The following is a 26,161-nucleotide window of genomic DNA, read 5'->3' as shown; positions in this document are numbered from 1 at the left end:
GCTGAGCAACAACAAAGCTAGTGGAGGTGACAGTATTCCAGCTGAGCTATTCAAAATCTTAAAAGACAGTGCAGTAAAAGTGCTACACTCAATTTGCCAGCAAATTTGGAAAACTCAACAGTGGCCACAGGATTGGAAAAGATCAGTTTACATTCCAATTCCAAAGAAAGGCAGTGCCAAAGAATGTTCAAACTATCGCACCATTGCACTCATTTCTCATGCTAGTAAAGTCATGCTTAAAATCCTACAAGCTAGACTTCAGCAGTATGTGGATCGAGAACTACCAGAAGTGCAGGCAGGATTTCGAAGAGGCAGAGGAACTAGAGATCAAATTGCCAACATACGCTGGATCATGGAGAAAGCTAGGGAGTTCCAGAAAAACATCTACTTCTGCTTCATTGACTATGCTAAAGCCTTTGATTGTGTGGATCATAACAAACTGTGGCAAGTTCTTAAAGAGATGGGAGTACCAGACCATCTTATTTGTCTCTTGAGAAACCTATATGCGGATCAAGAAGCAACAGTGAGAACTGGACACGGAACCACTGATTGGTTCAAAATTGGGAAAGGAGTCCGGCAAGGCTGTATACTGTCGCCCTGCCTATTTAACTTATATGCAGAGCACATCATGAGAAAGGCAGGGCTAGATGAATCAAAAGTTGGAATTAAGATTGCCGGAAGAAATATCAACAACCTAAGATACGCAGATGATACCACTCTAATGGCAGAAAGTGAAGAAGAACTAAAGAGCCTCTTGTTGCGGGTGAAGAAGGAGAGTGCAAAACTTGGGTTGAAACTTAACATTAAGAAAACCAAGATCATGGCATCTGGCCCTCTCAATTCCTGGCAAATAGATGGGGAAGAAATGGAGGTAGTGACAAATTTTATTTTCCTGGGCTCCAAGATCACTGCAGATGGGGACTGTAGCCAAGAAATTAAAAGACGCTTGCTCCTGGGGAGGAAAGCCATGGCAAATCTAGACAGCACACTAAAAAGCAGAGACATCACCCTGTCAACAAAAGTGCGTATAGTCAAGGCTATGGTCTTCCCAGTTGCAATGTATGGCAGTGAAAGTTGGACCATAAGAAAGGCTGAGCGCCAAAGAATTGAGGCCTTTGAACTGTGGTGCTGGAGAAGACTCCTGCGAGTCCCTTGGACTGCAAGGCGATCAAACCGGTCAGTCCTAGAGGAGATCAACCCTGACTGCTCTTTAGAAGGCCAGATCCTGAAGCTAAAACTCAAGTACTTTGGCCACCTAATGAGAAGGAAGGACTCACTGGAGAAGAGCCTAATGCTGGGAAAGATCGAGGGCAATAGAAGAAGGGGACGACAGAGAATGAGGTGGCTGGATGGAGTCACTGAAGCAGTAGGCGTGAGCTTAAATGGACTCCAGAAGATGGTAGAGGACAGGAAGGCCTGGAGGAATATTGTCCATAGGGTCGCGATGGGTCGGACACGACTTCGCAGCTAACAACAACAACAACAACAACCACTGAGGTGCTTGCAAGGAGGCTCAAACCCATCCTTCAACAGTTCTGCACAGTGGGACTTAAACTGAAGAGGGACAAGTGTAAGATTGGGGTCCCTTCCACTGAGTTCTTGGGGTTCCATATTGATGCCGAAGGCATCCATCCTGCAGAGTCCAAGCTGAAGGCAATTCAGCTGGCACTATACCCCAGGTCCAAAGGAGAGCTTCAGAAGTTCCTGAGTCACCTAAATTTTTACCATGCGTTCCTTCCTAACAAGGCCACAGTGGCAGTGGAAGTGGACCAAGGTTTACAAAAATAGCTTTAAGGCAGTAAAGTCACTACTGTCCTCAAATTCAGTGCTTACACACTTTAAAGAAAATTTGTTCATTTGCATTGCATGTGACACATCCCCTTATGGGGTGGGGTCTGTACTAAGCCATTTGTCAAATGATGGGACTCAAGTCCCCATTGCCTATTATTCCAGGACATTGTCCTCAGCTGAGCGCAATTATGCTCAGATTGACAAGGAGGCTCTGGCCATTGTGTCCGGAGAGAAGAAATTCCATGATTACTTGTATGGCAAGAAATTCACAGTCTTCACTGACCACAAGCCATTGTTGGCATTATTTACTACAGATAGGCAGACACCTCAAATACTGTCCCTTAGAATGTTAAGATGGTCTATTTTTATGTCAGCCTATAACTACAGGCTGGTTCACAAACCCGGCAAAGACATAGGCCACGCAAACGGCCTTAGCAGGTTGCCATTGCCACAGGTAGAGCCAGATCCGACTCCAGCAGCTCGCATCTTGTCAATTCAGGATTTGCCTGAGTTTCCGCTCCATGCTGGGGATGTGGCTGTAGAAACTGCTACAGACAAAATTTTAAGTAGAGTACTGTCATGGATTCACACTGGGTGGCTTGAAAACAGCCCTGGACCAGAGTTCCAGAGCTACTTCACATGTAGACACAAGCTTTCAGCTCACAAAGGCTGCATCTTATGGGGGAGCAGGGTTATTGTCCACAGTTCATTAAGACACCGTGTGCTTCAGTCTCTGCATGAGGGCCATCCGGGCATAGTCCAGATGAAGGCATTGGCACGGAGCTACCTATGGTGGCCAGGGTTAGATAAGGCTATTGAAGCCCAAGTACACGGGTGTTACACGTGTCAACAGTCCAGACCTGAGATGCCACAGGCCCCTGTCCACTGATGGGAGGAGACTCATACACCATGGTCAAGGATTCACATTGACTTCGCTGGGCCCTTTCAGGGACAGCTGTTTTTGATAGTGGTTGACAGCCACTCTAAATGGTTGGAAATAATTCCTATTGCAACTATGACTACTGCTAGGATCATCCAGGTGCTTAGAAAGCTTTTTGCCACACATGGGCTGCCAGACGTTGTAGACTTGGACAACGGGGCCCAGTTCACAGTGGCAGAATTTCAGGCCTTCTTGAAGACTAACCTCATAAGGCAGGCAACGTCGGCTCCCTTTCACCCCTTAACTAATGGACAGGCTGAACACATGCTACATATGACAAAAGAGTCACTCAAGCGCATTGTGACTTGGGATTGGCACCATAGGCTGGCTGATTTCTTGCTTTGCCAGCATACTATGCCTTGCACAGCAGAACTTCGCTGGGGAAGAAGGTTAATCACAAAACTGGAGAGGTTGCATCCTGACTGGGTAGCAGCAGATACCGCATGCCCAAAGGCTCCAAGGGGGTTGCAACTTGGTGATGGGGTGTGGGCCTGGAACTATGGGCATGGGAACTTGTGGGTGCTGGGTAAAATTGTCAAAATCTCAGGACCTCTTTCCTATGAGGTGGCTCTGGATTAGGGGGGTGAGTCATTTGCCGCCATATTGATCAGCTGCAGAAGCATTTTGCAGAACAGCCACTAACCGAGGACCTCACAGTGGGTCCGCAACTAGAGCCGGCAACCGGCAGCCTAACAGAGCAGTTCACATGGTCTGAGGACTCATTCAGTCATGACAATGGGGAGATGATCCTAGATGGACACAGTCCGGGAGTGCAACATGGGTCTCTTGACAGAGAAGTTCAAACCAAACAAGGCAGCAGCTTCACTGACATGGCTACCTCATTGGACTTTGGTTTGGGCCGACCAGGAATGGCCTGCCAAAGGAACTCGAGTCAATCTGACTCACGTGAACTCAAGAGTCCTGGTCTACCCAGCCTGGTGGGCAAGCTGGTAGACCAGGAGTTGCCTGGGTTTCCCAGGCATTCTGAATGGTCGTGTAGACCACCACAATATTTACAAGATTATATTCTTAAATAGTGTGTGTACATTCCAGGGGGGAGGGGTGTAATGTATTGGGATTTTACTTGAACTGTTCACATGTCTGTTTGAATGCTGCTTAAGGTTGTTCAATGGTGTGTCTGTGTAACGGTCCCTGACTAAGCCAGACTTGTTGTCTCCAGTAAGATTATTGGTTGATTTGAGGGCAGGAATGGGTTCCTTTAAACCTATTGGCTGCCGCCTAGTGGCCAACCATATAAGTAGCTACGCAGCAGCCTCTGTTTCAGTTCTGTTCCTGTCTGCCTCAATAAAGCAATGTTCCTGTTTGCAACCTCTTGTCTCGCTTATTGCCAGCAAAGAACTCACTACACAACAGTTTGGGCTCCTGAAACAGAATTGCCAAGCATTTAAGCTTGCATTTTGATGGAGGAGCTGAAGCTTAGGAGTAGGAAGAAAAGGTGAGGCATGAATTTTCCCTCATGGAGATATGGAGCCCCAGTATCTTGGTTCAATCCAACCAACAGTTTTGCAACAGTTCCAAGTTCAATATGCCTGGGCCAAAAATAAATCAGTTGAGTTCTCCAATACTACTAACATTGTGGAAAGCAGAGGTCTGGAGCCGCTTTCTTACTTGGCACATAATCCTGATGTGGAAGAGTTTGAAGCCCTTTGAAAATTACTGCCAGTCAGAAGACATCAAAAAGACATCTTGTGACCATATAAGGTTCTCAAAACTCCTGGAAACACAATACTGACAGACTAAATACTTTCCCTCATATTTTGTTTGCAACATCCAAGGTTTGGCATATCTGGGCTTCAAGAACAGATGATAGCAAAGTTAGTGTTTGCGCTCTCTCTCTCTCTCTCTCTCTCTCTCTCTCTCTCTCTCTCTCTCTCTCTCTCTATCTCATGACCACTGGTGGGATTCAGTCAGTTCGTACCAGTTCGGTAGAACTGCTAGCTAATTTTTTGTTGCTCAGGCCTAGAGGTCTAGAGGTCTTGGGTGTAGTATGGACCATTGTTTTGCTAAAAGAGGTGCAAAATATGTGCCACTTCTTTTTTGCTAGAAATCTCCCAATTTTTCCAATTTAACCTCCAACTGATACCTCCTTTCTGTTAAATCTAAGGCAAGAAAAGAAATATGTTCCAAAGCATCTTAAGCATAATGACCCTTTGTTATAAAATGCTTCTAAAACGTGCGTCCCACAAAGTGCCATCAAAAACATTTCTTTGTCTTTGTTATATAACTGCTAAAAGACTTTCATTTTATATAAAAGTACTATACGCCTTTTGAACAAAGGGTGAAATTCAGTCTGGCTTTATATTGATGGTATTGCTTCCCTCAGCAAAAGTAAAAAAAAGGCAACCTTTCCCTGTTTTGCACTTCCCACCCATTTGCCCTAAAGAACAACAGAGGACTTACAAACTTGCTCAGACTTTAAAAACATGTTAATATCTACTCTTCAGTAGAAATCTTTTTTGTAGTATTAGAGGTTAAGAACTAACAGTTTTTGCTCGATTGCTCCCTTCACTTGCAATGTCTGTGAACCTCTTTGTTTTCATTTAGAACTAGATCTATTTTCAGATCTGAAGACAGATCAGAAATTTTATCTTTTGCAGAGATTCAGCATTTCTTTGTCTTCTTTCCTCAAATTAAGTTATATGCACTTATTGGAAAAGGTTATCACTTTAGGTTGGTCTTACTCAGAAGAATAACTTCTGCCACTGGATAACAATTACCAGTACTGTTATTACTGCTTCAGTGTACTGTGAAGAGGTGCTATAGTACAAAATGCAGTCAAATCCTGGGAGTAAAAACTTGAGGTCCTGTGATCAGTAAAACTACCCTGTTACCATTAATGAAAATGAATGAAGAACGATTCTCCCTTCCAGTAGTATTAAATATTCAAAGTTTAGTTAAGTCAAGTTCAGTCCATGAATGGATAATGGATATTATTTTGTTCTTTTTTTCAGGTAACTTGTTTGGCCCTATATTTTGAAACTCAAAAACTAACCTAGTCAGGAATAGCTTTTAGGAGACTGATTAGTAATTCATTCTGTAAAATGAATATATATATATATATATGGATCTTTGGTTATTCGGGTTTTTCCCCGCGTAGAACTAAAGGTGTAGGGGCGACGTTTCGACGGAATCCCATCCGTCATCATCAGGCTGGTGGCTTCTGCTTCCTTCTTCTGGGAGAAGCATGTGGCTGTTTGTTCCTCTTTTTTAAACTGCCAGAGGGGGTGTGTTCTGTGGGTGGGGGTGTGCTCTGATTGGGTGGGGGAGTAAGTGTGTTCTGATTTGGTTTTAAATTCCATCTGGGAATATTATGGGGATGCTCAACATAATTCAAAATTCAAAATACATTCAAAACAATTTACTCTGGTCCTCATGATCATGTAACGTTTACTTTTTAAAACCTTGTCATTTGAACTCCAAATAGTATTTCAATTGGTAAAGCTGTAGCGGTACTCCACAATGTCCCTTACTTTACGTGCTGTACTAAAACCTTGCTCTCTGTCTCGATCAGATGAGGAAATGTAGGGAACATTTAGTGCCAGAAGAGGAAGCAAACCAGGTTTTCTATGGAAAATCATTGCAAGGAAAAGCAAGACTGGGATACACTGAACTCCTCTGCCAATCTATGAAATTAGCTTTCTTCTTGCTTAGTCCAGAGTACAGGAGCAAATATCTGGCAGTCAAAGCATGCCAAACAGCTCATTCTGACATTTCTGCCAGATATTGCAATTACTGCTTTTTAAAAAAACACAAATCAGCTATTTTGTCAGTCTGGTCAAACAGTTTATCCATCAGCCTCCAAACTAGCAAATGAAACGGAAAGCTTTCTTCTTTGTTTTGAGAACCAAAAGTTAGGTTTAGCTTGCTGAACTAAATATTCTTCTTTATAAGGCATCCTTCAAATGTGGCTTTTAAGAAAAACTTTTTTTTACTTCCTCAAGTAAATTACTGAATATAACTATAATTGCATCTAATATCTGAACCACTAAAAGAATAAAGGAATCTTTACACAATAAACAACTCTATACTTGCCAACAGAAAACAGAAACACATTGCACTGGTTCAAACTTAAGAACAAATACAAGATATACAGAACCCAATTGGCAGATGTGAAAATCTAATTATGTACTCTGCTTCCCATAATAGCCTTATATTTAAAAATTGCATATTGGATTGGGGAATCATGTTGAAATGGATGGGTAGTAAAGTGCAGGGATGATAAAAGGAGATCATCCCAACCTGGATAAAGGTACCTTCCAGTGAGCGGAGTTTTTAGAGTCAAGAATGTGGATGGATCCCAGCTTCTAGCCCCACACCAAAGCCCACTCCATTTGCAAAAGCCTTGGAGATAGCCTTATTCAACTAGGAGGTCCCCAGAATTATTGGGGTTCAACTTCTAGAATTGTCGGAATTGGCCACCCTGATGGGGGATTTCTGATACTGTGCTGGAAGACTGGTAATATAGGAGAAGACTGCTGTCGTTCCTCAACTAACTCTTCTCCAAAAAGCCTTAACTGAGGCTGCTCTACCTTGATCTCCTTAGACAGGAAAGATGTCTATTTCGGTACTTCTAAATCAGAGATTCACTCAAATTTAACAGTTAATTAGATGCAAATGAAGATAAAAATGTGACAGTTACATTTTTGAGCATGAGCAACCTTTAGAAAAGTGATAAATTTCTATTTAAGCTTCTTAGAAGAGGCTTATATTTAATGATAATTAATCAGACAGACTCTTTTCTGCAATAATAAAGCAGCTAAATTATTGAGTGACAGCACCTGCTTCCTTTTGTGTACAATATAAGATAGGAAAAGAAAAGCATTTAATGTCACAGAAACATTTGATTGAGTACAAATTGAGTACAAATTTCCATCCATTTTGCCTGATTATAAAATAAATACAAGAATGCTTCTTTTCTGTAATTAGAATTATCTAGCAATAACTATTTCAGCTCTTAATGAAAAGAAAATATTTTAACCATCACTAAAGAGAATTCTTGTAATAAAAATATAGAGCTTGTCTATCTTATAACAGAAGATAAAGTTAAGTTACAAACCTGTAATTCATTATTGATACTTGCTGGATAGGGATTAAATAGATAAATAACTATAAAAATTTGGTGCAACATCTAATTTATTTGAAGTGACTAATAATATTATTTTCAATTAACTGTTATGTTGAAACACTATTGAGGTGGGAATTTCATCCAAGCAAAGTAATAGAAATTTAAAAAAATAGTCAAATGACAATAAAATAAAGAAAAAATAATGTTTCATCTTGCACAATTGAGGTAGAAATTGAGATGTTCAAGAATGTTTACCTTTTACTTCCTCAGTTAAGTGTGGCCAAGCTCTCATCCTTATCATTCTTTACTATCTGCATTTTCCCCTCATCTATAGTATTTTTCACTTCATCATTTCACCAAAGGTCATGCTCATACTTCCCACATATAACATCATACATAATATACTGTATACATAATTCTAGTTCAAGCAGCTTCTACATTCTTCTTCCATACATCCAATTTCTCTTAATTTTGTTGATAAATTAATTTATCTTCTAATATTTTCTCAAGACTCATATTTTTTCTTCTGTAGTCACTCCATTACAAATGTAGTTTCACTTCTTTTCTTACTACACCCATTTCCCTCCCAAGATCTACTCTCGAAAGTATGAAACAAGTATTTGCCCCATAATGAAAACCTTTCAGCACCCTTTTATCCCTCATGTTTCAATCTTTCATCATAAATAGTCAAACATGTTTTTCAATACATTCCTTTCCCAAGAATACTGTAGACTTTCATTTTAACCACATTACAGCAAATAGCCACTTGATAAAGACTCTATTTCTTATTGCTAGAGTGCTGAGTTTAGATTTTAAATCTGAAGCATCTGGCTGAACAAAGTTATGACTTTGTGTGAAAAACAGTTACTACATCTTACAGGAGGAAAATACAAAGCTTGGATCATGAGACATAGTCTCTTGGTAATTTTGTTGTCTCCCAGAGACAACTAGACAGACTAAATGTCTGATTAAAGACATTTTTTTCCCAGGCTATTTGCTTACTAGAGATCTTAATGACATTTACAAGCAGGAATGAACAGATATATGTCCCTAAGTTTCAACAATTTTTTTTCACATCAAAGCCTTTCCATAACAACTGATTGAATATTTGCACCACTAGGGTAATGGAAAATTACTTGAAACATTTCTATTTATTTATTTATTTATTTCTGCCTTACTACTATTACAAAACGTTTCAAGTCAAACATATTGAGAGGAAAAAAAAACTTGGGCCAAGCAGTTGAATGTTGTTCAGACATAATAATAAAGCAGAAAGATTTGATGCTATTTGCTCTTCTCTCTTACCTTCTATGGAATTTATTTTGATCAAGTATCATAGGAAGAATCCAGTAGATTCTTTGCCAAAAGAGTCATGTGTTGCAAGTGTAAAGCAGATGCTTTGAATGCTGAGTGATAAAAAGGGACACAATAATTGGGCATGAATGGAATTACATGAAAATTTTACACAATTTACATATTTGTCCTAACTTTCCTTCTTTATGCACCTCCTCTACAGGCTGATATATGCTTCAAAGGAGAAGCAGAAAACCATGCAGATGCATTTAGACAATGGATGAACGTACTTCAATGCTCATTATCTAGTATTATAGCTTCATTGAATAAGAAATCATTCTAATTCATTCAGCTACATTGTGGACCTAAATATTCAAAGCTATATACTATCTTATTAAAATCAGAATAAATATTCAGGATTCTCCTACTGCCTTTGCTTAGATGGTAAAAACTACGTTTCTCAATAATGTTATTTCTTTTTATATTAGGTTTGTCTAATGGGAAATGATGGTACTAATATGTATAGCACCACAGCAAGAAATACTGAAATCTGCCTTCTTTAGAGTCAGCTCAGTGGTATGCCTAGTTTAGTATTATTTATTTTAATAACATGTTGAAGAGGAAAGATTCCCCCCCCCCAGCCTTATCTGGAGACATTAATTATATAGTTAATGCTAAGTACTATCTATGCTATTTTGCTGTTCTCCCCTCCTCCCCCCTTGAATTTATTTCATTAACTTCAATCAGAATAGAGCTGGAAGGGACCTTGGAGGTCTTCTAGTCCAGCCCCCTACTCAAGCAGGAGAGACTACCATACTGACTTTCCGGACAACCATGAGATTTCCTGACAATCATGAGATTTGCATTTATTTTTTAAAAACAATGAACTCATCAAGCCTTGACTGTTGGTGAACCGAGTATGTATCAATCCTTGTTTTTGATTAAAGAAAATCAGCTAAATATATTTTTCAACATATAACCCTAATATACACAAACAAGTGTTATTACTCTTATTTTAACAGCTGGGGTGTATTAAATAGTAGGTTTCTAAAGCAAAGTCATACTGGTTTGCAGTATCTTCCTATTATCAAAACTAGGGGAAAAAAACACAAGACAACAATCAAATCAAAACAGATGTAACTGAAGATGTCAAGTTAAGTGTTGAAAGAAGCTGAAGATAATCCTAGCATGCATTGAAATGTAAGCAGAGATATGGGGGGGGGGAAACAAAACACCAGGATCACTTGGATCATCCCAGGTATGAAAATAAACTCTCCCTAAATACTGTATATTTGTAAACTGAACTAAAGACATAAGGCCAGTTGCTTTATTCTCTAGCTGTGAAATTGCTAACTTTTAATTCATAAAATCATATGCAAATAGATTTAACATGCATAGAAAATGATAATATTGTTATATTCGATGCAAAATTGGTTGCACAGTGTAACATGTCATGTCCTGATCCATGCTGTTTGCTGACATGAAATAAAAAAGATCATAATAAAACCAACCATAGTAATTTTCTAGTTTTCACAATATAATCTTGAAAGTGCCAAATTTGTGGTATTTCAGTGACAAACAATATAGTATGGCAGACACAGATTATAATATGGTAATTATGTTATGTACTAATTCTGATATCAATTCTTCAGAATCTATACCGCATATTTCAGTACTTCCCTTTTGGGAACATTTATTACCCTTATATCCATTACTCAGATGGCAAATCATTGTGTATAAAGATTTTTTTTTCAACCTAAATGTTTTTTTTTAAAATAATACTTGAGCTTTCTGAATTGCAGGATATTCAGATCTTTTGGCTGGTCCAAAGAGAGGGAGAGCACACTTTCATTATGAAAATGACATTTAATACTTAATTTTAGCAACTTCAATTTTGTGTCAATATTTGCTATTACAACATATACCAAGCATAATTTTTATTCTTTTCCACAAATTGTCCCCAATAAATAATTTGCAGGAGAGCTCTAGTTCAAGCATCTCTGGGAAAAAAAAGGGAACACAGCTTCTCTATTAGTTTCAACTGTTACAGTTCAATCATTGTTTTGTCGGCTCTAAATAGAGATAGGTGAGCTCACCTCAGCACCTATCAGATTACCTTGGAAATTAATCAAATGTTCAGCTAATTGTTGGCTCATGCCAGATAATTCTTTGAGCAGCCCCAGCAAAGCAATAATTTTTCTGCAGGTTATATTGAAAACTTGAAATTCCCCATAAAACCAGAATGGCAGTGCATAAAAAGTAATTGAGATAGTGAGCATCTGCCTGCTTTTTAAAGGACAGATCATAAACACAACTCCCTAGGCAAACAATGGGTTTTATTTTAAGAGTGTTCCCTGAAAGCAAGGAAATAGGAAAAGAGCAACTTTCTGCTTTCGTCAAAAAGATGCAAGCAACATTATGACATTGTGCTGCAATTATTTCTGTACAGGTCAAGAAATAGATACACATGGGACAGGGCTTGCATCACAAGACCCTAATGCAATTTTCTTCACCTTGTCACTTCTGCAGACACCACTGAGGATCAACATTTCTTTTCCAAATGTCTGAGGATCAGCCTTCTAAATTGAGAAATTTTCAGATTTGATTGTAATCCAGCATAGGATTCAAGTGTTTTCAAAGCTTGTTTCTTATTTCAGGCAGGTATTATAAAGGTCCTGATTTCATGAACCATTATAGCAGACATGTCAAACACAAGGCCCGGGGGCCAGATCCAGCCCGCGAAGTGGTTTCATGTGGCCCATGAAGCCATCCTGGAAACAGTGAGGGAACGGCCCCCACTGCCTTGGCCCTGGACCAGAGACCCTCCTTCTGCCAGAGACCCTCAGATCTGTCCCACTCCTGCCCAGGCCCCCATAGGCACCCTTGATGCGAACAATGTAGAGCTGGCCATGCCCACCCAGTAGGCCATATGCACTCTAGCCACGCCCACCCAGTAGGCCACGCCCACCCGGCCCCCTAAGGGCAACCGCAATGCTGATGCGGCCCTCAATGAAATTGAGTTTGACACCCCTGCATTATAGCATTTCTAATCCTGAAAGGGATGATGTGTCTTTTTCAACTAATACACTAGATAGAACAATTGAAACTGATGTTAAGGATAACAGACAAATACTAGAACTGAGCTGGAGGAAAAGAAAAATAAATCTGAATGACCATTAGGTGATAGCAAGAATATGTAAAAAACAAACCAAACAACAACAACAAAAACACCCTCTAGCTTTCTACTCCTATCTAGTGACCAACCAGATTTTTGCAGTCCAAATACTATTAATGTTTTTTTAAAAAAATAATGATGAATGCAGTAACTGAAAAGACATCACTTGCCTTTTTTTTAAAATAAAAATCAAAACTTTCTTGGCTTCATGCGATCAGTGATAAGACCAAAAATATATCATGGTGTTTTGTTTTACCAGATTCTAATATTTTCTTCTATTTTTAATATTGCTTTTTTTGTCTTCCTACTCTCCTACATAAACAAAAAATAAGACATGCTACATTCTTGAGAATACAGCAGCTTCTAGCTCCATGGCAATGAAAAAAAGTAAAAATTTAGCAATAAATATTAATTGTCTGAACAATCTATATTATGTTTAATTATATACACCACTCTCGTTTTTATGGGTAAATGAAGTTTTATTTATTTGTATCCCTTATTATTTTTACAAATGACTCAAGGTGGCAAGCATATCCAACACATCTTCCTCCTCCTATTTATACATAATTCATTTTAAGAAGTGATTGAAAATGTGCTATCAATGTATGACATTTACTTTACTTTTCCCCAAGTTTCCGGCTTGCTCCTGTAAAAAAAATGTTCTTGTTCCAGTTTTCTGAAAATGTTACTTCTCCAATATCCAAGAGGTATTTCCATGCTTTCTGTCTTTGGCCACGCTACTCATTGATGAGCACTTAGTTTTTGCCCATCAAGAGCCTTCCTGCCCTCAGCAGCTTTCTAAGGGAGAATGGGGCTTGACAGGAGGAGGATACATGCATAATCTACAATCAGCAGTGAAAGCAATCCATGCTGTGCAATCACTCCTTGTAATCCAAGAATTGTCATCCTTTGGCTTTAAGCTAGCCGAAAGATATGTTATTAAGACAGGATATGTGCATATGCCATTTTTCCCCTCTAATCATCTATGTTTGGTTTATTTTAATCTTTTGTTTTTGCCATCTATATATTGACAAGGCTTTTACATCCACTGGGCTGATATTTGTGTGTGTGTGTGTGTGTGTGTGTGTGTGTGTGTGTGTATCTATTTGTTTGACTTAACATCCACCAGAAACAAAAGAAAATCTTAGGATTTATGTACATTCATAAACATTCAATGAAATTTCCACAGAATAGAAGTAAAACAACAAGCAATAAGACAAAAATAAGTACACATTAAAAATCTTCTAATCAACAACCAATGGCATAAATACATACCACCAAAGGCTTGCCAAAATAATTTAGTCTATAATAAATCCCGAGTGCCGCATAACAGAGTGAGTGCCTGTTACTCGTCCCAGCTTCTGCCAACCTAGCAGTTCGAAAGCACGTAAAAATGCAAGCAGAAAAATAGGGACCACTACGGTGGGAAGGTAACAGCGTTCTGTGCGCCTTTGGCGTCCAGTCATGCCGGCCACATGACCACAGAGATGTCCTTGGACAAGTGCTGGCTCTTTGGCTTTGAAACAGGGATGAGCACCAGCCCCTAGAGTCGGAAACGACTAGCACGCATGTGCGGGGGAACCTTTACCTTTTTATAATAAATTACAGAAAGCCAATTGTATGGGGTTGATCAAAATTCTGGAAGGAGGCTATTCCAAAGTGTCAACATTAACAGAGCATCTATGAGATTCCACCATATTCACCTTGTGAACCACTTCTCTGACCCCTATGTAGCCTCAGAAAGTTGGGCAACTACTCTATTAATAGTACCTCAGAGAATTAGATGGAAGGACAGAAGTAGAAAATCTAGTAATTGTGTGTTGTGCTTGTCTGATTAAGCGATTAATGGGTAAAATGTCTCATATTCACATGGGAATGGGAAACTGTATGGACAAAATCCATTGAAGTGACAAAAATGATGTGTTTATTTATTTAAGAAATCTATTTGGCACCCATCTCACAGTTCGAGGCAGCTCTGTCTTGAGATGTTATGTGGGACACTACAGAATCTACGGACACCAAGTAAGAAGAGAAAATTCTTCATGAGTTTAACTCTGTAACATACCCATTGAATATGTCATATGGCTTGGAGCCTGAGTATTGTAAAAGTGACCCAAGTAAATTCGATTCACCAGATCTGAATGGATAGGAAATATCTGTCGAAGGGTCCCTATCAATACACCAAGACATAATAGGCAAGGGTATGAAAATGTATATGGAGGCAATTGTTCCATCTTTTGAACAAATTACACCTTGAACAGCTAATGTCCCTTGCCCTCCAGGAATAGGCAAAATTTGGCTTTTTAGGAAGGCTTTTATGATTAAGCAGCTACAGGAAATCCATGTGTTTATTGTTTGTGATGGTTCACAATTTTATACTTTGTAAATTATATGCCTTATATCATGGTTTCATTCCATATACTGCCTAGAGCCTCTGTAGATTATTCAATAAATGTATAAATCTTAGTAATCAACCAAAAACCTCAATCCTTTTTATTTTACCAGATACATATACTGGGTCAAGACACTGTTGGAATACTGTACAGCCCATGGTTCAAATATCTGACATGTACAACTATATTTTGGCATATGATGCTATATCCCCAAATCTTACAATACCCCACAAGAGAGCAACGTTGCCTTCCAACTCCTACAATAGTCTAGAATGATTCCTGTGTCTGCCAAATTAGAGCTACATTGAACATTGATATACTCCTATCCCAGCAACAAGAAATAATGTGCTCTGAATTAATAGTGAAACTTCAGTGAATCTCTAAACAGATGGAAAATAATTTGACAAGTTCTGAAAATGGCATTTCTGGGATCCATGACAATCTTAAAATTATGAGACTTTAAGCTCTTCAATTTAACAACATTTGTAAGCATGGAAGAGAATTATTGCTTTTTTTTTAAGAAATGACAATTAAGACCTTAGGGAAAAAAGTTCAAGTTCATGATGAACTTATAATAAGTGTGCAAACTGAAATATTTAAACTGTACATACATGTTACAAGAAACCACTTAAAAATAATCAAATTACTCCTGGATGTAGAGGAACATAAGCCTTTGCTAATTTACAAGGAAGAAGGTATTTAAGAAATCTTTTTATTGCCAGCTGTTTTTAAACTTGAGATATTTCGAGAACAAGAGGTAATTCTGCCAGGAAATTTATTACTACAATATGAAATCTCTGGGATCATTTGAAGCATTTATTCTCAAATCTATTCTTGCTATCAACTCAGTAAAAAAGAAAGATAAAATGATATTTTAATTTTATACAGATGGGAAAAAATGCTAGCTACCCCACATATGATTCTTACCAAATATTTATAGCAGCTAAAGTTAAAATGCAACTACTACATTTAGAATAATTTTAACATTTTTTGAAATACATAAATCAAAACTTTTGGGAATCAGGAGAGAAAGCTGGAAAATTTGTTTATTGTTTGAAGCAACAAAATCAACATATTTATGGCTTAAATTCAGGTCAGTGAGAGTCAGTTACTGTATGTACTAAGACAAGACTCTACTAATTACCAGTTTTACAATGTTTATAAACAGTTTTACAAATTGGAGGCATCTGTAACTGAACAGCAAATAATTACTTTCTTGGGAAATAGTTGAAATGGAAAAGATGTCTCAGATTTTTCCTTTCCACTGGGGAAGGTGGCTGTATTCATTCAAACAAATCCCAAATTCTGCAACTCTCTGAGCTAGACAGATAGCTCCTAACATTAATGCACTGTGTCTAATCTAAAATGCAAAGAACTGTGAGCTCAATTCATGGTAGAAAATTTTAAAGCCCTAGAAGCATATCTCAGTACCTACCTCTGATAAATCCCAAATAGGACAAAACTGGTCACACAGTTTTGTGTCCTGATGATAAGTGTTAACTGAAAGTACTACATAGGATATAAACTCTATTAACATAAGAGAGATTTCTTTGTCCTTCTAATAAAGATGGTGAGGGAAGTCATGTAAACTCTGTTCATGGGGGCATGCATAATATAACATCTGTAACTCTTTGAAAGCTTAAAGCACGGGTGTCAAACTTGATCACGTCACATGATGTATCGTGACATATCACAATGTTTTTTGCCTTGGCGGAGCCTGGATGGGTGTGGCCTGCACATGACGCATCCAGCCCATGGGCTGCCAGTTTGACACCCCTGGCTTAAGGGAAGGAGAACTGAAAATAATTCTGGCAGATTGAAGAAGGAGTGCGACCCAAATGCTTTTGCAGTCTCAGGGGTGTCTGCAGTTCTAGGATCCTTAAGAGATGGAGTACTTGAAGCAAAATCAGCAATTCAATATTATAAGGAATTAAAAAACAAAATGTAGGTTAGCATTAGTTACGTATCTGAATTCAAAATAAAGTCTTGCAATACACAAATTTGGAAATTAAACAGGCCCAGAGTTTCATAAACTTAAAAACTGATTAATGACAATGTTAATTTCATTAACAATGAAATTAATTGATCATAAAATATTGTTTTGTCAATTGAGACCCAGAAAATGGTCAGACAACAGAATTTTTGTTTTGATATTGCAAGGAACATGAAGATTCTTTAACTAATACAATTTAGTCTTATCCAGCCATTGATTTGAAATCATGACAAATTTATTTTCACAGTTTTTCAGTTGTCATAACTGATCTTACCTTTGAGAAAAAGTCCAAGGTGCTTTCTCAGTTGATCGAGCCAGATGTATCCACCTTAGGGCAGTGCATGTCTCTTTTGACAAACACAGAGATGTTGCAATTTATCCAAGTGAAGAACACCTCATGATGCATTTTACATCATAAAAATGCACCATGGAACACAGCACAAATTTAGAGGAGTTCATCAGAGAGCAAGAAGCAGGAATTAGGTACAATTGGCAATGTTTGCAGGCAATGTCTTCAAAACCATGGATGATGGAGAGGACCTAGAAAAAAAAAAGAATATAACAGATTGGTTTTTCCCAGGAAAGAAAATAAGGAATAGAAAAAAAGAACTTTAAGAATCTTGTAAAGATGTTAAATCAGTTTTAATTATAAAAATATTTCAATATTCAGTCTGAAAAGTCAGCCTAATTTTTCTGAATTGGTTCAGGCAGGTGGAACAGCAGATATACTTACTAATCTTTTAAAGCCAGTTTCTTACTCTGCTAAATCAATATTTTTATATGCACAAGGCTTTTAATAAATGTCCTTTTATCCAAATGCTAGAACTTGTTATTCCATTCCACCATTCCTGATTCTAAAATTAAATGGTTGTTGCCAGACATTCATATTATTTAGAAAATTTATATGGTGGCTTACAAGACATAAACTTTGTTGAATTGCCTTCAAGACCTGTATCGAATGTACCTTTTCCTTTAGATTTTTCTTTTGCTGTTATTATTTTAAAAGCAATAAAACTAAATGATAAATATATAGATTTTGTTATATCTCCTACATCAAAGTTTCATCTTTATACATCTTTAAATGAAGCTACAATATTACATAACAACTATATATCATTAACTAGACATAACATATATATGAACTTATGAATTCATACGAACATGTTTCAGACTTTTGTTTTCAATAGCTATTTTATCTTATCTCTGTTATTTTAAACTATTGTTTTTACTATCTTTTTATTGTGTTTTTAACTGCCCAGTTTTTAAAGTTTTTAAAAAATCACTACCTTTACAGACTTGTGTCTAAATTTAAAATGAAAATAAATATTTAGCAAAGAAACGGTTTATCTGAGATTCAAAGAAATAAGCCTTTTTTCTCTCTCATTTGTTTCTGGGGCAGGTGCAGAAGCATAAATTTCCCAGTGAGATCATTAACTCAAAAAGAAAATTATATAACACTAACTTCATATTAGAAGTTATTTTTTATTTGTACTTGGATGCAGTGGAGGAAAATAGAAGTTAATTCTGAATTTTATTTTAAAAATTATTCTGTTGAGATTATTTTCTATCTTGCCTGATTTGGACTATGAATTAGTAGGTTTTCATAATTATTGAAATATATCAATATTATTTCTTATTTTTAAAGAATAATTACAGGGATTTATCTTCTTGAGATACAAAGGTGAGGCATAATCAGCAATCCACTAGGAAAAATAATCAAGGAACCCTTGTGTGAACACATTTCCAGGATACAACTGTTCCGGTTCTGAACCATTATGTTTACGATACTGGCTATTGTTTTATTTAGCATATTTCCTTAAATGAAATGTTCTTTCACTAATGATGAAAGATATGTACCAAATCACTCTCCAAGTCATGTACATTGACAATCATCACCCTTGTACTTGTACCATTGGACAACATGTATTTCTATTGTAATTGTTCTATTATTCTTTGCTTATAGCAATTTTCCAACATAAAACTATAATGCATGATATATATTTAAATAATTTGAAAAGATTTTGCATGTGATACAACTTTATGGAGCTTTCATATAAAAGCTTAATTATTCCCTGGAATTGGACTTGCTGAAAACACATAAACATTCCAATAAAAATGTGATTTAAGTTACAGACATCATAATCTCTTTTTTTGTGTTTTACATGAAAATACAATGTATATGACACATTTTACATTACTTTTTGTTAATTTTATTTAAATATAAAAGGCATACAGTAATGAATATTACATTATGTTCTATTCATAATATCTCCTTTCCTTTCTTTCACTGTTCATCGTAGTGCCTGTAAAGTGAAATTTTATTTCATCTTTACCAAACATTGTTTTTCTATCATATGCACACTATTTTCCACTTCCAGCTATTTACCTCTCCCACTTCGGCCTCAGAGGACACAACAATCATTGTCTGTCAGACTCTCAAATGTGTATGACAAGTTATGAGATGCAAGTTACAACATATCACTGAGAAGGGATTCTGGTAAAATGTGTTTCCATAATATTGCAAGTCTGTGTAATCCCAAGAGTCAAGCTTAACTCAAGGGTTTTTACTTATTAAGAGTAGGCAATGAAACGTCAATCATTTTTATATCATGCTTCTCTGTTTGGGGAGCAGTTTAGATTCTTTAAGATTGCAAAACCTTTCCTCTCAACTTAACCTTTAGTAGAATCTTTTCTCTTGATTTGATAAAATAGATAACATTTTCAAGACTGATAAAAAAAATACAGTGATAATTCTCCCTCTTAGCAGATTGCACATTCTAATTACAGAGATTTTATTTTGTCAAAAAAGACGATATATATATATATATATTGAGTATATATATATATATTAAAAATGGTTGCTATAAGAATCTTCTTTATTCAGAATTTTTTTCATATTAATATAGAAGTCTATTTGACTGGAATAAACACTTATTTATTTATTTATTTATTTATTTATTTATTTATTTATTTATTTATTTATTTATTTATTTATTTTAAAAAGATGATATGTTTAGAAGTTCAGAAATATTTTAAACTTCACAAATATAATTTCAAATAAACATCTTAATATTGTTTCTTTGGAGAAAAGAATCCAAACTTTCCAACTGATAAAATGATTCAGCTGCCAATTTTGCAAGGTCTTGTTCAACAAGAGTGTAAATATTCCAAGAGGCAATTGTGAAAAGGGTAGAAGTGCAAACTGAAGTGGACAGGAAGTTGCTGGTACTTGCTCAGCCTCTCTGCAGATAGTGTGCTGCAGCAGGGAATGCCAGTGGCAAGTTTTGTTTTTTTTTTAAAAATGAAAACCTGCGCTGCATGATTACCATGTAGCATACAGAAAAAGCCTCTTCAAGAAAAAGGACAAACACTAGTTTGTGGTTTTTTTTTTAAAGGGGATGCCAAATAGAATTATGCATAAGGTATTTTGTAGGACTGTAATGGCCCTCACAAAATTTATTAATTTTGTCTAAGTTCAGATCACCAAGGTACAATGAATTGCATGCTAGGATAATAAAGGAACTTTCTGATAAACTATTTATTAACTTTATGAAATATTGGAACACAGCTGAAATGCTAGATGACACACAGAGAAGATGCGTTGTTCTTTTTTCAATAGGATAAAAAAGGAGGAACTAACAAACTAAGACCCATTAACAATTTTACTTTTACATTATTATGTGGAAATTATTTTTCTTAAGATAATTCAATATTCATGTAATGAAATAAAAGGTCTGAGAAACCATCCATGAAATGAAATACAGGTAAGTCCTTGGCTTATAACCACAACTGAGCACAAAAATTCTGTTTTTTAAGTGAGACATTTGTTAAGTGAGTTTTGACTCATTTTGTGACATTCCTTGCCACAGTTGTTAAGTGAATCACTGCAGTTGGTAAGTTAGTAACCTGGTTTTAAGAGAATCTGGCTTCCACATTAACTTTGCTTCTCAGAAGGTTGCAGACCTTGGAACACAGCAACAGTCGTCAGTATGAACCAGTTGCCAAGCATCTGAATTTTGATCATATGATCATGGGGATGCTTCAAAGGACATAACTGTGAAAAACGGTCACTTTTTTCAGTGCCTTTGTAACTTTGAACAATCACTAAATGAACTGTTGTAAATCGAGGACTACCTGTAAAAGATCTGAGAAACCGTAAACCAGAGCTTGCTTAGTTTATGCCTAAATCTACCTCTGCCAGCATAGCTTTTTCCATTCCAACAACGTATATCTAAATTCAGAATAAATGCATTAGTTAGGGTTAATAAATGATTGACTATGATTAGATTTTATATCCTACAAACAAAAGAGCAGAAATTCCCATTAGTAGAAGTCCTCTAATTCTGTTCCCTGAAAATTAATTCTAGAGGGATAGGTACCTTTAGGCATAGACTGACAAATGACTGTGTAAGATATAAGAGAAAGACATAACTAGAAAAACTAGCAAAATTGGAAACATCTTTCAAACTGACCGAAATTGGTCAATAGCTGTCATAATTTGCTTGCTCCAACTGTTCTTTATTAACTACTTATCTTTTATTCAGCTGAGACTACACTACAGAAAATGAAGAGAAATAAGAATAAAGAGAGAATATAATACCTTAATGTGCAGAACGATAATCTGTTACTGAGAATGGAAGATGCTGGCCCAATTCTATGACAGTCAGGCCTGTGTGTGACTAGCTTATTCCACTGGTTCATGTTTTCAGAGTCCCAGCCTAGCATAATTGTACTCTTTGCTAGATTTAGAAATTATTTGTAAGTAATTATCTTACCTTGAAATACAGCAAACATACATTCATATAGATAGGAAGATCAAGCATTTATTGATTAAAGTTAGCTGCTCTCCAAACAAAATATTTGAATTATTGCCTTCAGGGGAAAAAAAATGATATCATCCCAAAACAAAAAACAAACTCCAGATTACCTGTCAAATGCTTAAAAAGCCCCCAGGGAATTGCAAGGATTAAGCCTTCCCAAAAAGATTCTTAATATAGAAAAGCAGATGAAGAGCACACTTTGTTCTCTAGGCTCACCTTATACATTTGCAGCACAGAATGTATCAGAAGCTATACAACCCATACACTCTGATAAAGGTCATGATATGACTTAGCATACTTGCAGACTTCTACAAGGGTATGTTTTATCCTTATCTTTCTCATCAGTGGCTATTCTTTTATGGATGAAGCCATGGTTTTAGTCTTTTCATTTTCTTTGGGAAAGAAATGGCAAGGAATAACAAGTTAATGGCTGAGAGCTAAACTCATCTGAAGCCCATGTCAAAAGTTTCTGGAGGCAGGTTTTAAATGGGCTGAGTCTTTTGCCCAGAAAAAAGCTTGCATTTCATGTACCCTAATCCTTCTGAGGGCCACTTCATTCATCTGGGAGAGAGAAACTAATTGAACCCAATTATAGTCTTGAGCAAAGCCACACTCCAGACAGAAAACATGATAAAAACAGACTACCTGTTAATAGTATTTACCCCCTAGTCCAGGGGTCCCCAACCCCTGATCTGTTGACCAGTACTGGGCCACGGCATGCCAGCAACCGGTCTGCACAAACAGGCAAAGCCCCATCCACGGGATAAAGGCAGCACACAAAACCACACACCCTCTGGTCTCTCTCCACGGAACTGGTCCCTTGTGCCCAAAAGGTTGGGGACCTCTGCCCTAGTCGCTTCAATGAAAAAGTAACTGGAGATCAAATTACATTCCATCAAAGAAAGACTAAGGTATGTTGAAGGGCTACAGACTGGAGGAAAAAAATGGTTCTGCATAATTGCTGTGGTTACTCAGCATACAGGTAGTCCTCGACTTATGACCATTCATTTAGCAACCATTCAAAGTTACAATGAGGCTGAAAAAGTCTGATCCTCATACTTACAACTGGTCCTACACTTACAACCATTGCTGCATCCCCAGGGTCATTTGATAAAAATTTGGGCACTTGGCAACCAGTATGTATTTATGACAGTTCAAGTGTCCCAGGGTCACCTGACTGCTATTTGTGACCTTCCCAGTTAGCTTCCAACAAGCAAAATCTATGGAAAAATAAAAATTCACTTAGCCACACGATTCAGTTAATGACCATGGTGATTCATTTAATGACCACAGCAAAAAGATCATGAAATTAACATTCACTTAACAACCACCTTGCCTAGCAATGAAAATTACAGTCCCAATTGAGGTCATACGTAGATGACTACCTGCACATTTATTTAAAATAGAAATTCTCTCTTTTTTCTTGGTATCCTTATCAACTGCCTTCTTTTCAAACCTTTGTACTGTTATGATAAGTTTATGCATCATAATTTGATTATGTTTATTTAAAGGTAAAGGTAAAGGTTCCCCTGCACATGCGTGCTAGTTGTTTCCAACTCTAGGGGCCGGTGCTCATCTCTGTTTCAAAGCCGAAGAGCCAGCGCTTGTCTGAGGACGTCTCCGTGGTCATGTGGCCGGCATGACTAGATGCCGAAGGCGCACGGAACACTGTTACCTTCCCACCGTAGTGGTCCCTATTTTTTTACTTGCATTTTTACGTGCTTTCGAACTGCTAGGTTGGCAGAAGCTGGGACGAGTAACAGGCGCTCACTCTGTTATGCGGCACTCGGGATTCGACCCGCCAAACTGCCGACCTTCTGATCGACAAGGTCAGCGTCCTAACCCACTGAGCCACCGTGTCCCTCTTATGTTTATTTAGAAGTAGTTAAAGTAGAAAAGAGAAATAAACTTGAATAGAGATCAGTTCATTTTATAATTTTGAAAGTATTCATGTATTATTGGAAACGCACACCATTCTACCTTTTCTTTCATCTTAAATAACAGAGTGATTTCAGACAAAGGGGAAAAAATACCCCCAGCAATCATCATACATACTTATGTAAAGAATTGAATTAAATGTTTGCAGATTGTGAAATATTATGTGTAATCAATGAGAGGGAATTTAGAATTATTGTCCTGAAAACATAACAGAATTCCTTTCAGATCAAGCAAGTGCATTTATGCAATCCACTACTACTATTTTGATCTTTAATTATGTCCCATATCAGTTAGGTTCCACAATTTGGGTGGACATTTTATAAAAATAATAATAAAAATCACAGCATCCAGTAATACAGCATGATGAACAAGATTCTATGATTTGCAGAGCATAATCTCTCTCTCTTTTTTTTACTTATAAGACTCCCAAACTGAATGTTTTAAATTGAAAAAGGGCCAGGGCATATGAATGCAGAAAAGTGAATGTTTAACTCCAAAAACAAACCAAAACAAAACAAACCATACAGATAAGTGTATGTATTTAATGGAAAAGTTTATATTAGGACAAAATATGCAATACTATTATACTAGTATTCTATATACTGTTCATAAGACAGCAAATCATAATGAGCACATATAAAATCCATGAATATCAGTGAATATACATATATAGAAATGTCCATGCAGCAGAAAGTCTTGTGCAAGATATTATCTAATATGAATCTGTCTTTCATCTGTAAAATGTGTAGACAGTGACCTGTAACATAAAAGGAGGGCTTAAGAAAAGTACATTTTATTATTTGTCTTAAATATTCTTGGACAGTTTCTGTATTTAACTGAGCTAAATGAAATTAAACAATTCTCAACTGAAACTTATCATTTTCTTTGCCTGAGAAAAATACAATTCTGCTGCAACCAGTCTATTCAAATTAAATAAGTGTGCAGGAAATAACTTATTTTGCTAACCATGAAGAGATGAAGAAGCTGGATAGTTAAATTGCAGATTGTATGCCTGAGCCTTTATCTTTGAGAAATCCTGGAGAATTTGTGATGTGCTAAATGATTGAAGGAGGGTAACTATCTAAAAAGGGACGCGGTGGCTCAGTGGGTTAGGACGCTGAGCTTGTCGATCAGATGGTCGGCAGTTTGGCGGGTCGAATCCCGAGTGCCGCGTAACAGAGTGAGCACCTGTTACTCGTCCCAGCTTCTGCCAACCTAGCAGTTCGAAAGCACGTAAAAATGCAAGTAGAAAAATAGGGACCACTACGGTGGGAAGGTAACAGCGTTCCGTGCGCCTTTGGCGTCTAGTCATGCCAGCCACATGACCACGGAGACGTCCTCGGACAAACGCTGGCTCTTCGGCTATGAAACGGAGATGAGCACCGGCCCCTAGAGTCGGAAACGACTAGCACGCATGTGCGGGGGAACCTTTACCTTTACCTTTTTAACTATCTAAGGATAGAAGGATGTAGAGAACTACAGTCAGAAAGTAATTTGTGAACACCAGCACATGTCATTATTTATTTATTTATTTATTTAATTACTATTTATTATTTAATTACTATTTAATTACTATTTATTATTTAATTAATTAATGGTTTAATTACTTTTTAATTTTTGTATTCTGTTTTTTATTATGTATTGCCCTGTTCACCGCCCTGAGTCCTTCGGGAGAAGGGCGGTATACAAATTAAATTATTATTATTATTATTATTATTATTATTATTATTATTATTATTATTATTATTATTATTATTATTATTATTATTATTATTATTATTATTATTATTTATTAAATTTATTCACCAGCTATCTCTCTGCCACACAGTTTTGGGTGGCTTACAACTTTTAAAACTAGGTATATATAAAAAATAAAACTGATTTGGTATCTGTGTGAAAATAATAATGGAATTAAGTTAAAATGAAAGTTGTAAAGTCCTGATTATCATTATACAATGATAATATTGATACAATTCTATTATATTATTGATAAAATTAAAAGCTCCCCAGATGAGACCTCTAGGGAACAATAGTATGATAAGGACTACAGTAGAAAAGCTAGCCAATTAGCAGCTATTTTAAAACACTATAAAATATATTACAAAACATTAACAAAAACAAAATGTAAATAGACTAAATGTTAAAGCATGTGATAAAATAATATGGTAAAATTTAAACCAATTAAAGAATAATATATTTTAATTGGGTAATGGATTAATGCCAGATCTTGGTTCATATTATTTCTTCTCAAAAGATATCATTTCACAAGAGTTGTATGGTATTTTTCTTTAAGTGGAAAATAACTTGCATATGTTGCGCACTGCACGAAAAGCTTGATTGAAACATAATCCTATTTAAAGAAGACCTATTGAAATCAATGAGCCTTAATTTAATTATGGCTAACTTGTCCATTCATTTCAGTGGATCTCCTATGACTAAATCTGGACCCAACCCAAACTGTTTCTTCTACTTACACAGATACATAGGAAATGAAACACAGGCAGCGCTGTATTTCCTATCTATCCTAACCCATTACAGGGATACCTGTAAAATTAAGTAGGAACAGCTTTGTGCATAACCTTTACAACTGGGCTTAAAGTAATTAAAATACAGTTTAGAGAATTTGGGGGAATATAGAATCTCATGTGCTCCAATATTCCCCAAGGCATTATTTTTATGCCCTATAAATGTCTAACTGGAGGATTACTGTAATAACCTTTCTCTTCTGTGCT

General features: G+C 36.7%; 1 protein-coding gene across 2 annotated transcripts in view; it reads right to left on the bottom strand.

Moving 5' to 3' along the window:
* Window positions 1-26,161, bottom strand: part of CHRM3 (cholinergic receptor muscarinic 3) — a 236,552-nt gene that overhangs the window by 65,641 nt on the left and 144,750 nt on the right. For both annotated transcript variants that reach the window (XM_081312738.1, XM_081312739.1), the window contains exon 3: window positions 16,946-17,211. The gene's annotated coding sequence lies outside the window, so the exon portion shown is untranslated. The remainder of the gene's footprint in view (window positions 1-16,945; window positions 17,212-26,161) is intronic.

This window comes from Vipera berus (genome assembly GCF_964194415.1).
Source record: "Vipera berus genome assembly, chromosome: 1".
Classification (NCBI taxonomy): domain Eukaryota; kingdom Metazoa; phylum Chordata; class Lepidosauria; order Squamata; family Viperidae; genus Vipera; species Vipera berus.
The sequence above is the reverse complement of the archived record's forward strand: the minus strand, read 5'-3'. Positions and strand labels throughout refer to the sequence as shown.